Below are 14433 nucleotides of genomic sequence, written 5' to 3'. Positions count from 1 at the left end.
ATTTTTTTTTATGTTATAAAGATACATCATGCAACTCATTTTATACTTGATTCATTTACCTCCTTGTATTGCATCGGGAACCTTGATTGGGCTACTATCGCATCTGGGAACCCTGATTGAAATCATGCGCAGCTTCCAATTCCACGAATTTCAGCTTTTTGCGTTAAATGTTCAGACTATACTACCACTGATTGCCAGACTATTGCAACTTATTTGAAGAATATACCGTAAATATTTTATGAAGTTTTTCACGTATTTAAAACCCTGTCCAAGCGATGATTTTTAACCGCGGCTAGTAAAACCTGAATAGTATTTGCCGAATTTAACCCAGCGGAAATTCCGCTCAACTCAGTTTAAACATACTTCATACATACTTTGTTCTGTGTTACTTGACCCATTGATGTTTTTACATTTTTTAGTTTCTTGATTTGGTAGATCAAAAATAAAACACGATCGAAACCTAATCCATTTTAACGAGAAAGTGCCAAATTTAGGATTCAATTTTTTTGCCAATTTTTTTTGCTTGAGATGTTAAGTTTTTAAAGAATCTAAGTTGTCTCGTGTGACCAATTCTAAAGCAAAACATAAAAAAAATAAAAACACTGAAGCTAAACTGAAGAACAATGTAAACAACGCCTCGAATAGCAAAATGGTTTTGTTTATTTGAAAGAATCCCCGCTGCAATCATTGTCTTTTTCAATTTTCTCTAAACATCCGTTCTAGTGGTATCTTTTATTTGCTAAAGTTTTTAAATTTGAAAAATTACCAAAGTTTTGACCTTTTCAACGCAAAAACAAGCAGAGATGCTGAACCTATAAACTGATCAACCGGTAAATTGTTTTCTCGAAAGTTTTGTCTCGTAACTTTCATCATTGAAAGCTTCTGTTAAATAATTCTTCGTTTTCTAGCTAAACAGCTTGTATACATTCTTTTTGAAAAAGGCCGAAATTCTTCAAACTAAAGAAAGTTCAAGTGTAGACAAAAGCTGCCCCTTTTTCCGTCAAAATTTATCCGCTTACAAATTCATTTCAGTGTGAAACAATCAAATTAAAAATTATCCTTCATATTTAGAAAAACTTACTTTTCTTGAAGCTATTTGCTTTAGGAAAGAAATTGAAGTATTTCAAATTTTCATAGCATCAAAATTTTACTGAGAAAACTCTAACTTTTTTGCAAAACGAATCAGTCTTTCAAATACATTAAACAGTTCCCAAGCTTCATAGCTTAAATTGATTGCTTAGAAAAACCAATTCACTTCATGGAACCACTTGAATTATTTGAGAAAACTATTCGAGAAAAAGTTCAAATTGCAAACCAGTTCACTTCGATTGACTTCAGTTTTTTGCAAACCAATTCACTTCATGAAACCACTTGAAATAATCGAAACAAAAATTTGAGAAAAACTTCAAATTATCCCGAACCAATTCGATAAAAGAAGCATTTTGAAGTTTCTTAGAGCGTGATTAGCTGGCTTAGAAAAACTCTAAGTTTTATTAACAGATTCGGTCTATGGAATAGATTGAACTGTTTCATAATTTCATGTTTTGAATTGCTAGCTTAGAAAATATAATTTTTGGGCCATCCAATTCGCATGATGAAATAAATTCAATGGTTATCGTAATAGCTTGCTTAGGAAAAATCTTTTTTTTAAAGATTCGCTCCAAAAAATGTCGAACTTTTTCAACTAAATTTTTATAGCTTCAATAGCTTGCTTAAGAACAAATTCAACATTTCACAAACGATTTGCAAATGATTTAAATAACTTCCAAAAAATAATTCGGTCTTTGAAACAACTTAATATATTTCAAAAGTCCATCGCCTTAATGGATTTGATAGACAAAACTTCAACTTTTTGCTATGTGTTTCACTTTATAAAATAAATTGAGATGTAACGAAATAAAGTTTAAATAGCTGAAGTATTTTGGTTTCATTCTGAAGTAACTTAATTGTTTTTGCAGATTTTTATCACTTGAATAGCTTGCTAAGAAAAACTGACTTTGTACAAAACATTTGCTCTAAGAAACAACTTGAAATATTTCAAACTTACATAGCTTGAATTACTTGCTCAGAAAAACTTAAGTTTTGCTTCATCCATTTTGCATCAAAAAATGACTTGAAATGATTTAAATTTTCGTAGCTGAAACAGCCTGCATAGAAAAAAGATTGAATTTTGGCTATCTGATTTGTTTCAAAAAATAGCTTGAACTACTTCTCGTAATTATAGCTTGAATAGCTTGCCTAGAAAACTTAAACACTTCGCGAACCGATTCGGTCTTTGAAATTCAGTCTTTGAAGTTTGGAATTGGTTTACGACAAGGCTTAATGTGAATTTGTCCAAAGTTTCATTAGTTTCATTACTCAAATACCTTGATCAAAACAACCACTAACTTTTTGCGAGCCATTTGATCATTGTATCTAATTAAATCAACCACCGGCTTGCCCCTGGACAGTAATTTTCTTTTTATTTTTTTCTTTAATCGTTAGACTAACTCAACCAAAAAAAATATGTATATTTTTCAGTTAGAAATTTATTTCTTGGAAACATATAACTTTTTTGAAGTTCGGACCTTTTTCAACGCTTTTTTCATCTAACTTCATGTCAAAACGATATCAAAACACATTTTAAAAAAATCGCTTCACTAGAGTTTTATTTTTATATTGCTTATTGTTTTCTGCTCACAACTCTATAGTACCATAATCAAATCTCGTCATAAACAGGAGCTGCTAGAAAAGATAACATATGAATAATTAATTTGAATAGTTTAATTTAGAGGAAACTATTTACAACTAAATCAGTTCATAATGAAAGCTTCGAAAGAAATTTGAATTCGTTTGTTCTACTATTCCAATGAATATAAGTTTGATTAGATTTGACAGAACAAAAATTTTATCTCCTCAAAAACTCGCACTTCTCCAAAACATAGACAAACATTATAAAAAAGCTGCAATCAAACATAAGAGAATTCGATAAACGCTATACTTGTGTTATTTCCAATTCATATTCACTGATGGTTTTTCAGAAAACTTTAACGGATCGAATATGCGGGAAAATTTCTCAATCGTATGAAACAAGTAGTTTTATTGGCAGTCGCGTATCATAAATTGAAATTGATAGTTCCCATTTCATTATTAAGATAACTGTTGAAATCTAAGAAATATTTGATTATGATTTAATTAGATCAAGAAAACTATAGGTTCCTTGAATGATTTGTTTTTGTACGAATAAAATCGTTACATTTATGTAGATGATTTTTCGTTAGTTCACTCTCTAAAAACAGCAAATTTAAAAAAGTAATCAATCAGACTTTGGTTTAATTTTTCTTTGACCGCCATCCCTTGTAACGATTCAGAAAATTCTTCTTTTTGGCTTTCTTATTTTCTACTTTTCCTGGCTCTTCTTCCAAATGGTCAGCGTTTGTAGATGGGAAGAAGAAAAACTTTCTCATGTAGCTTTTGAAGCAGGGATTTTGCTTGGCGAGCACTCTCTTGTTGCTTCTAGAATCCTTACAGTTCATTATTTCTTCAGCCACATTATGTATGACAACTAGAATAAGTTGCATCAGTTCAAAGTCATCACCATGCATATCCAAAGTTTTCTTAAATTCTTGTAACAGGTATGACCCTTGAGCTTCCGGCTTACGCATACTAGGGTGTGGAGCGTCCGATGAAAAGACTGCCATCAAGTCCGACTGCTCAGGAATTATTATTTTTTTCCTGCACGGATCGCTCTCGGCGTGATTTCCATCTGAAATGGTCGTAATTGTTTACTTAATAAACAGGGTATCGATTGTGGCTTCAAAATGTTGAAGCTAGCTGCTTATTCCAATCTCCAACATAGTAAATACAATTTTCAAGGACAGTTTTTTTTTAAACTACAGAACTTTATCAATTTAAAAAAAACGCAACAAGGACCATTGCGAAGGTGTTTTTAAGTTTTGCACAATTCCTCTCAAAAAACTGACCAGTCGAATTTTGTTGATTTCAGCCGACAAGCATGTAAAAACATGGTTCAAAAAATTGAGAAAATATATTTTCCTTTGTTAGAAATTTTTGGTTTAATCGATCAAAAACTTAACCAAAACCTGTAACAATTTTATTTTCGAAAAATGCTCGAAATTGCTCACAAAAATTGCTAATACAAAAATAAGCTTACCAAACAAAATCACAATGCATATTAGAGTGTTATCGTCTTCTTTGCATTGGTCTGAAGATACGCAATTTAGAAAAAACAGTCGTTTTTGAAAACTTGGAACAATTTTTTTCATGCTTCACGATGTTTGGTAGAAAAGTTACAGAAAACAAAAACATGAAACAATTCCGCAAAGCTTAACCGGAGTACTGAAAACGTGTGACTTTGGGTTTGAAAAAGATTTTAAGGTTTCTTTTAAACTAACATTAAAAATAAAGTTGGAAAGCAGCTGTGCAAGGAGAGATCTTGCAACCAAAACAAAGTCCTAAAACATGCAAGAATTGAAAAAAGCGGGATCGCAGTTCGTTTAGGGAGAGCATGTAGTTTAAAATGATAATAGATTTTTTTGTTTTAAAACAAACTCAAAATTTTAGAGAACAAGGGTGATGGGAAAGATTTCAATTACTACAACTGGTAACTTACCCAAAAAAACAGGGTGGAAAAAATGCTTCAGACAACTGACAGAATTTGGAATATACAGAAGCGTGCAATTGTAATACAAATTTTTTGAAATATTTTTTAGAAAACGTGAATTGTTTCAATCTCTTGTCATTATTCTGTAGCCGGGATTTTAGGTATGAGAAAATAAATTGTATGCAAAATTTAATCATATATGGCCAGGGATTTCGTAACGTCTTAAAATCAAATCTATTAGGAACACCTCGAGAGAAGAAAAGAAAAAATTTTGTTTTTGACTGTTTTTTTCCTAATGTATAATTTAGTGCAGAAATGGTGTTTTTACAGCCATATTTCGAGTGCCTAAATCAAATCTTGCTCAATACATTGCTTAAAACGTTGCTTTGAAAGGTTGTTTTTGTAATATAAAAATTGACTCACAGACAGGTTATGAATTAAACAAAAAAATATTGATTTTAGATAAAAAACGTATACATAAAACAATCAAAAAAGAAAAAATTTGGTATCTGTATTAGTTTGATAAGAACTAACAGTTACATTTGGAGCTTAAACACACTCAAACTTGTGTTTCGTTAGTTTCTAAATTTTTAAAGTTTTTTTTTTCAAACCATTCCAAACGAACTTTCGATGAACCCGACATTTTGAATAGATTAAAATCGAAGAATGCGTTAGATCTTAAAGCTGGTTAAAACCTTGAGGCTCACAAAGTGACTCTTTTCTTACTAAAGAAACTGACTTATTTAATGATAATTGTTTTTGTAAATGACCCATTCTTCATAAGTTTCTTGTTCTGTGTAAGTTCTTTCTAAATAATTTGATGGCAGAAAAAACATATACTATTAAATATCAAACCAACCTTCAGAGAAACTGTCCTCTATTTCAACGCCATGATCAAAAACATCGCCTTGGCAAGCCTGAAAAATGACGATCTTTGGTTTCCCCGCCCAGTTTTTGTTCATAAATTTCTGAACAATTTTGTTTGTCTTTATTTCCATTATTGAGTCTTTCCTGTGGTCAGTACCAAAAACAACTCCTTCTTCACCGTGTGATGATATAACCAGTATCAAGCTGTCATGATTTCCCTCATTTTTACCGACATCATCTAGAATGTCCTCCATCTGTTGGTCAGTTAGATTGGTTGTACTGTCTCCATTTGCTGTTTTAAATATTTCAAACTTCTTTCTTCCCAGAAGTTCTTTCAAATCTTTCTCATCTTTTTCGGCTCCGCCTCGAAATTTTAAGCCCGTGTTCTCCTTGAATTTGAAGTTGTTTATCATTACGAACAAACCAGGTTTTTCCGGGCTTAAATGATAAATATAATTGGCGCCCAGGTTTTCCTTGATCTAAAAAACCAGCACTTATGAAAACTAATTATGGACCTAGAACGTTCGAAATTTTTTATCTCAATATCTGAAAACAGCGAAGATCTAACCATGATTTTTTGAAAAATCAGACTAAATTTTTGATGTTTTTGAACAAAGTATTTGATCACTACGTTCGTTTCAAACTTTGGTCTACTTTTGCTAACCGTTTTCCGAATTATGTTAGGTGTTCCATTTAGCCCAGATGTTTCAATTGTCGCATTTGATCCAGAGAATGAGCTGTCGATACCTTTCAACATATAGTATGCATATAGTGAACCATGATTGAGAGCGGGTGGATCATACTTGGATGAACATTGGGTATTAAATCATAATGCTCACCATGTAATAATTGATCAGCAAGGGTCCACATGTAATAGTCCTAATTGTCACCATGTATTGGTTTCTAACTAATAGCCCCAATGTTGAGATTCGGTATAATCTGAAGCACTCCTAATGAACGTTGTGGTTACGTGTTTTGCTAAATCTGGAAGAGATTTGCTAATCTTTGATTAATATCATTTTGTGTGTTTCTCTGTGCTGTTTGTTGTTTACTCAATTCTTCTCAAAAGATTGATTCAAATTCAAATAACATACGAAAACTTACACAAAAAGTGCTGGAAAAACTTTCGGTAAATGAAAGCGATTATACCCCGATTGACTGGGTTCCAAAACGGGACAAAATCTTGCACTCAAAATACGGGATAGCGTTAAATAAAACTTGTTGTACATGCAATTCTCTATTAGATCATTTAGTTTCAATCACTATACAAAAATTAATGTGGGTGGTTTGTGTGTTTCAGTCTACTCGCGGTTGTTTGACATTTGAATTTCTGCATCTTGTTTAACTGTTTTCTTATCGAAAACAAATTATTGAAGAATGACGACTCGTCCTTGTCAGAATATTGCCCTCCTGGTTGGCAAAAGAATTGCCATCTCTATTACCTTCGTTTATTTCTGCTAAACGAATCACACCTACTATTGGCCTGTTTTATCATCTTTTGAATCGAATGACCTGAAAGCGTGTTTTCAACATCAAAATTATCTTCAGAATAGTCATCATCAGCTTTCGGATGGACCCAATCCACGCTCTGTGTTTTGTTGACTTTTCCCGATGCCCCACCTAAACAATCATCTAAATATAGGACACTGGTTGTTTGTGAAGAATTGCATTCGTATCTCCAAATCGTCATCATCATTTGGGTCCAATTTTAAGCAACGGCGTTGTCATTGCTATCATCAATGTGTGACTCGTATGTGACTCCAATGTTTTCTGTTTTAAACAACGAGCCAGAAGCCAGGTTGATTCGAGGTTGCTGATGAATCAACATCGTCTATGGAGTTTTTGATACAACCTTTGCCGATTGTTTCCTGCACTCAGAGTACATACATTAATTAATTTTACCAATCAATTTAATTAAAGTTGGTCACTAATGAGTAGTGGAAAAAAGAGCAAGTGGTCTCTGCGTTTTCTGTGTTTTTGTGGTTGCTAAATCATGTTAACTTGGAGGTCAGGTGTGATAAAACATGAATTGAAGGTGGGAGTGACATTAAAAATCATTCACCTTTGAAAAAAATTCACAATAATTGGCCATCACAAACAAATTTCGACCAACGAAAAAATTTATTCAACAAGAAACTATGCCGACAAAAAAATAATTTCCGCCGATAATTTTGTTCAAGTATACCTACATATTTTAGCGATACCACAAATAAAGTATGCTCAAAAAAATTTCGCTCACATAAATTTTTGGCCGAAGAAAATAATCTTTTGGGCGCCATAGAGGACGTACTATTTGTCATCAAAAGCTGGAAACGAAGTTTTTCGTCAAAATGACAGTTGGCAGAATGTGTGAATCAGATGCTACTCCACTGTTTTCTGTGTTGATCAACGAGCCAGAGGTCAAGGTGCCTCGATATCGCTGATGAGGCAACATTTTCTGTGGAGCTTTTGATAATATTTTGCCAATAGTTTTCTGCAGTCTGATTATTAAATTGTAAGGTTACTGATCTAATCAATGATGTATTGTGTGGCTGGAACAAAACTACGAGAATGGTTTTTCAGTGCATTTATTTTTGTATTGTCGTTGTGATATATTCATAGGCAACAATTCTCCCTTGTGGTAGTGAAACATGTTTACCAGCACATCCTTGAGTTGTTCAATTTTTCCAACTGAAGCGAAACTCAGGGGTAAATCAATTTTTTCTGTGTTCGCTCTCAGCTGTGTTCTATGTTCGCTTTCAGCTGTGTATATATCAAGTTGTATTAGCGCAAGTGAATGGTTCATCCGAAGTTGGTTCGGCTTTGTTTTCGCTTTCAACTGTGTATGTATCAAGATGTATTAGTGCAAGTGAATTGTTCATCCGAGATTGGTTTGTCAAATCTGAGTCGATACTAAATTTTGGACAATAGTCAACCGTATAGCAAAGTTCACTGCGTGATTTCTATTGTTTATCAAATACTGAGACTCGCGATTTAGAAAAAAGCAGGTCAAAATAAGATGATCTACGAACTGGAAAAATCTTTGCAAGTCTAAAAAGGAGTTGATTTGCGGTTTGCAACCCCCAGTTGCTTCCATAAGATGCAAAATGATCAAAACAGCCTGCATTTTTTTTGAACATTACAAAAAACAATAATCTCCAAATCATAAGCTCATCACCAACTTCAAGCCAAAATTGTCATTGAAAAACTCGCTCATCAGGCTGTACATTACTAGAATCAACTAGTGCTCTAGATTTTACCAAACCTAAACTTGCGCTGTTTCGAAATTGTCTAGGTCCTTTTGCAACACGTTCGATCATGAGACTTTCATTTGCATCTTTTTGCCTTGCATAATTTTTTCCGCAAATAAAAACCCAGATGATACTTCTCATAAGCACCTCCAAACTGAAAAGAACTTGAACCGTTAATACACACACTTGCATCAATAAACCATAAGTTTTTTACCAACCAATTTTTTCTCACGTTTATTTTGTTCCTATTGGCAAATGTGAGTGGAAAAAAATTGCTCTTGAACGTTTCTCAAATCTTGTTTAGCAATTGAGTTGTTAACATATCAAAAAGCTGCCCTCAAGCAGATAAACAGTTTTGTACAGAACTCAAAGACTCAACTACTGTTATAGAATTTGTTAAAGACGCAAAATCAACCTGAATTGCACTAGGTTCTCAAATTTGTTTTTTTTTGTGTAGCGTATTTCTTTTTATTTGGTTTGGATAGACTGTTTAACAATTGTGAAAATTTTTTGGGTATAATGAATTGATTTGTACAGCTCCACTTATCAAAATGAAATTTTTTCTTCGATTTCTAACGCAACAAAATTGCCATGAAATTTTCATTAAAAAAGTTTCTTTTGTGATTACAAATCTCCATGATAACATACAAAGCATTTTAAAGGAAGTTTCAGAAGAATATAACAAATGTGAAGTGGAAACGGTAGAAAATGAGTTGCATTGGAAAATTTCAAAAAGAGGTGTTTTTGCGTGTTGTTCTTCATCAATTAACACCAGAGGGCGTATAATGTATGTTGCACTGCAGCCTACCTAACATATCTTATTTGCTTCCGACAAACTTTGTTACTCAAAACTACCTTTAAGCATGGGATCCAATGACGACCACCATGTTTCATATCAATTGCACATGCTCAAAATACTAATGGGGTTGACTCAAATTACAATTGTGATTAAAAGTGCATTTGTGCAAAAGATAAAATTTATACAACGCTTCCTTTTTGAATAAAATTGTTCAATTGAAAGCATTAAAACTCCAAAGTAACAAGTTTTATGTAATATCATGTTAGTAGTAGATGTTGGAGCTGAAGTGGGGGGGGGGGAGCATGGCAGACCCCATGTATTAAGATACGTTATAGGTTTCCGGTCTGCCATGCTATGTATTTAGATTTGGTATAGAGTCTACAATGTATTAAGATATGGAATACCAATGGTCAGGTTTTATGTTTTGTGTGATGGTAAGATAATTGTTAGAAAAACGTAATTTTTTTGGTTTTTGAGTGGAAATGTCTAATTTTTCCCAAAAGTGTTGGCGCGTGTTAACTAATTTGTAAATATCAAAGGTTAGTTACATACGTGTAGGTTGTGTAATGAAGGAATTTTATTGGTTTTCTGATAAATAGTAAGTCAATGGGAAGAGTTTTTGGGTAAAAAACTTGGAATTTTAATCAAAAAAATTGAAAACTTCAAAAATATCCAAATTACGATAAGATTTGTTATAGCTTATCTAATAAAAAGTTTTTAGATACTTTTACTTTCTATTTATCTGAATCTTTTCTGAAACCTACTGAATCTTCGAAAAAATCCAAATTTTTGAGAAAAAGTTGCAAAATTTCAAGTATTTGGAAAGAGTTGCAAGAATTTCAATAATTTGGAAAAAATTGCAAAACTTTCAAGTTTTTGGAAAAAAAATTGCAGAAATCTCATAATTTTGGTTGAAGTATTGTTGCTTCTTATCTATATTTTGAACATTCTTTTACGTATAGATTTTAAAAATAAGCTCAGACGTTATTTTAATTGGCATCATGTTGAGACAATGATACAAAATTTTGAATAAAAAAAGTAAGTTTTTCCACAGTTTTTTCTCAAATATTGAAATGCGATAAAGTTTACCTTAATTTGAGCTAAAATGCGGGTTATTTGATGCACTATACACTTAAAAAAAAGCTCATAATAGCAGAATCAATACTGAAATTTTCGGAAAACAGTGAAATTAATCGTAATTTTCGAGAAGGTAAAGTAAAAATTAATCAAACTTACCCAAAATTTTCCATTTTGAAACTTTTATTTTGGTAACTAACTGGCTTTTTGTCCAATTCAGGGAGAATTTTAATAGGAATCTCAGTTCAAATGAACATTAAGAGCACTATTCCACAAAAATTCTAGATCAAACTCCATGATTCAACTCCTCCTCATTTTTTTCTCAATGAATTACCCAAATTTGCACAACAATTACAACTTGTGAGAAATTTTTCAGGTTATTAATTACAAGTTTCAGATCATTGATAAAAAATGATTCGTTAACTGCTAAAATTGACAAAAAATGAGATAAATTTTAAGTCTTTAAATGATTTTCTCAACCTCATAACTGTATAAAGCTGTTTTAAGTCTGAGTTTTTTTTTAGAGTAAATTTTTAACTAAGAATGATGTATATCATTATCTTGAAATTTTCAAACTTTAGCAAAAACATACATTTTTTCATTTTTTCCAGGTCATTTATCAATTTGTTTTCTGAAATCATCAAAAAAAAAACAATAGAAAACCATAATTCTTAATAAGTCAAACCCCATTGTCTGCTTAAAAACGCTCTACTCTATGAACACTTTTACAAGCACTAAACAAGAAAACTTTGAAATAGTAACTACACAAAATCTTTCAATTAGTCGATTTTTTAAAAATATCCAAGTTTTAGGATTTTTGAGCAAATACTTACCTTCTCATTTGCATATGATATGCCTTTTTTCTACAAATTTATCACATCAAAGTCTCCGCAAGCTCGCAACCAGGGGAGTTTTTTACTGTTGATTAAAGGTTTTCGGATCGAGTTCCATCGAAAGTTTAGCAACAATTGAACTCGATTTTTGCTGTCTTTACCATCAATCAAAACCTTTGAATAAAAAAATAAAGGACAGTTCAGGTATTCTGATGAAAACACTGTATAATTTCTGATTAAATTTATCACAATTGCTTAGACTTTTCAGATCTAGTAAAAGCTAATATTCAGAGTAATTTTGTATGTTTTTTAGTAAAAATTATTAGTGTTACCTTCTCTTGAAGTGTGTTTGGAGACTGCTGAGCACATATTATTAACATTATGCTGACAATGCTTCTTCTTGAAATTATTAGTGAGTTCCTCGCTGCTATAAGTATAAAAGTTACAGTTAGAAAACTTCAAAACACCACAGGTTCTACGATGTCTTGATGCGTGTAAGCGAGTGTGTTCTCTGCCACATTCAAGACATGCAATTCTTTCGTTTCTATTCAGTGACGACATCTCAATAAGTAAGGAAAAATTAAATGGGAGATTTAAAATGTACAAAAGTTTTTGATAAGATGAGTTGAATAGCCTCAAAAAATGAATATAAAAAAAATAAAATAGCAAATATTTTAACCAGTTGTTTTTAATGTGAAAGAAAATCAGAATGGATATGCTATTTAGCCTGGCTGAAACAAAAATCATCCAATCTAAACATGGTGTTTTCAAAAGTTTTGCTATTAACCAATCAGAATCGAGCATTAATTATATAGATTTTTTATCTTTTCTGATATCAACCAATCAGAACCGAGCTTCAATAGTCATGAAATTTTCAACAAAGTTAATGTCAACCAATCAGAATTGAGCTCTTCTTTTCATGAGTTTTTTAACAGTTTTGTTATATTTTGTAGATATTGAGGATACTTTTACAGGCAGTATTTGTGGTAATAACCAATCAGAATGAAGTATTCACAGATTTTAAAAAACTTTGTAGATCAGAACCAAACTATGTTAATGAAACTTCCTAATCAATAAGTTTTATTGAAATTTTCCAACATAACTAAGATATGAAATTTGATACCTTTGTGAGATAAATGAGATTTCTTGTCTGGTTTATATTGTTTTTTCGATATTCAATTCAAATTTTGAAATTTCGATCAAAATGTTTTCGATTTGTTCTATTTCTAATCAGTGAAATAAGAAACTACCAAAATATACTTTTTTATCACTTCCTTTTTGATATATTGTAATATAAACAACCCGAATTCTTTAAATTTGGAATATCGGTTAAAATATATTCTGACAAATCTAGATTTTTTATTTGTATCAAATTCAAAACAGTAATCGAAATGATGTTCTTTATCTCCAATTTTTGTTTCATACATTCTTGTTCGTAATTTTGTTGAAATAGGACAAAATTTACCTACATTTTGATGGGAGCAGTAATTAATTAAGTTTATTTGTGATTTCTTAAACAAACACTGGAAAATAAAATGATAATTGGTGAGTGTTTTATGTCAGTTTTGATGAAATTGTATGTTTTGTCTGTTTTTTCCTCAGATATTATAGCTCTAAATATAAACTTCAGTGAGAAAAAAATAGTTTTGAACCAAAAATATTTCAATTAACAAAATGCAAAACATATCACAAAGCATTACTGAGATTCACAATTATCAACAAACAAAAAGTTTCCCAAAATTTGGGACAGTTCTTTGAATTCGTTCAAAGGTTAGTTGACAGAGGCAACTTGCTTCAACACTTCATTTTCCTTGGCAGTGAAGAGTCGAATCTGAATGTATGGAGGCTTGTTTACACTGTACTTCTTGATTGTGACACACACCCTCCTCATGTTGTATGTTGCTATTTCATATACTCTATTACAGATGTCGAGCTCCTGATCCATAGTTGATTCTTTGCCAGATTTTGCTTCATATATAGGTACGAGTCCAAGGTTTTCAGCATCGTGAATCAGAGTATTCCGGATTGCCGATATTGCTTCTGCTTTCATTCAGTTAGATAGACTTGTTGAGACTTTTCAAATTGTCCCAAATCATTTATTTTTAATAGTTGAAATCACGGTTCCAAGTAAAATTTCCCCTTGTAGGATTTTTGGAACCAAACAAATCTCCCAATTTTTTTTTGATTTTTAAAAAAAAAATTCAATGTAGTTGGGACTATCAATTTTTCTTGAGTACATTTTTGAAGAGCAAAATGATCAGATGAGGAGAAATGGGAGAAATGATTTTGAGACAAAACGAAAATGGAAGTAAGCAGTATGAGTCATATGGAAGTAATATCAAATATGGAAGGTTTTGTATGAACTTTACTTATTTTAAGCAACGGCGTTGTCATTGCTATCATCAATGTGTGCCTCGTATGTGACTCCAATGTTTTCTGTTTTAAACAACGAGCCAGAAGCCAGGTTGATTCGAGGTCGCTGATGAATCAACATCGTCTATGGAGTTTTTGATACAACCTTTGCCGATTGTTTCCTGCACTCAGAGTACATACATTAATTAATTTTACCAATCAATTTAATTAAAGTTGGTCACTAATGAGTAGTGGAAAAAAGAGCTAGTGGTCTCTGCGTTTTCTGTGTTTTTGTGGTTGCTAAATCATGTTAACTTGGAGGTCAGGTGTGAAAAAACATGATCTGAAGGTGGGAGTGACATTAAAAATCATTCACCTTTGAAAAAAATTCACAATAATTGGCCATCACAAACAAATTTTGACCAACAAAAAAGTTTATTCAGTCAAGAAACTATGCCGACAAAAAAATTTTTAAAGAAAACTAGAACAAAATTATCCGCCGATAATTTTGTTCAAGTATACCTACATATTTTAGCGATACCACAAATAAAGTAGTTTCAAAAAAATTTCGCTCACATAAATTTTTGGCCAAAGAAAATAATTTTTTGGGCGCCATAGAGGACGTACTATTTGTCATCAAAAGCTGGAAACGAAGTTTTTCGTCAAAATGAC

The sequence above is a fragment of the Symsagittifera roscoffensis genome, chromosome 8 (genome assembly GCF_963678635.1).
Source record: "Symsagittifera roscoffensis chromosome 8, txSymRosc1.1, whole genome shotgun sequence".
In the NCBI taxonomy this organism is placed as follows: domain Eukaryota; kingdom Metazoa; phylum Xenacoelomorpha; order Acoela; family Convolutidae; genus Symsagittifera; species Symsagittifera roscoffensis.
The sequence above is the reverse complement of the archived record's forward strand: the minus strand, read 5'-3'. Positions refer to the sequence as shown.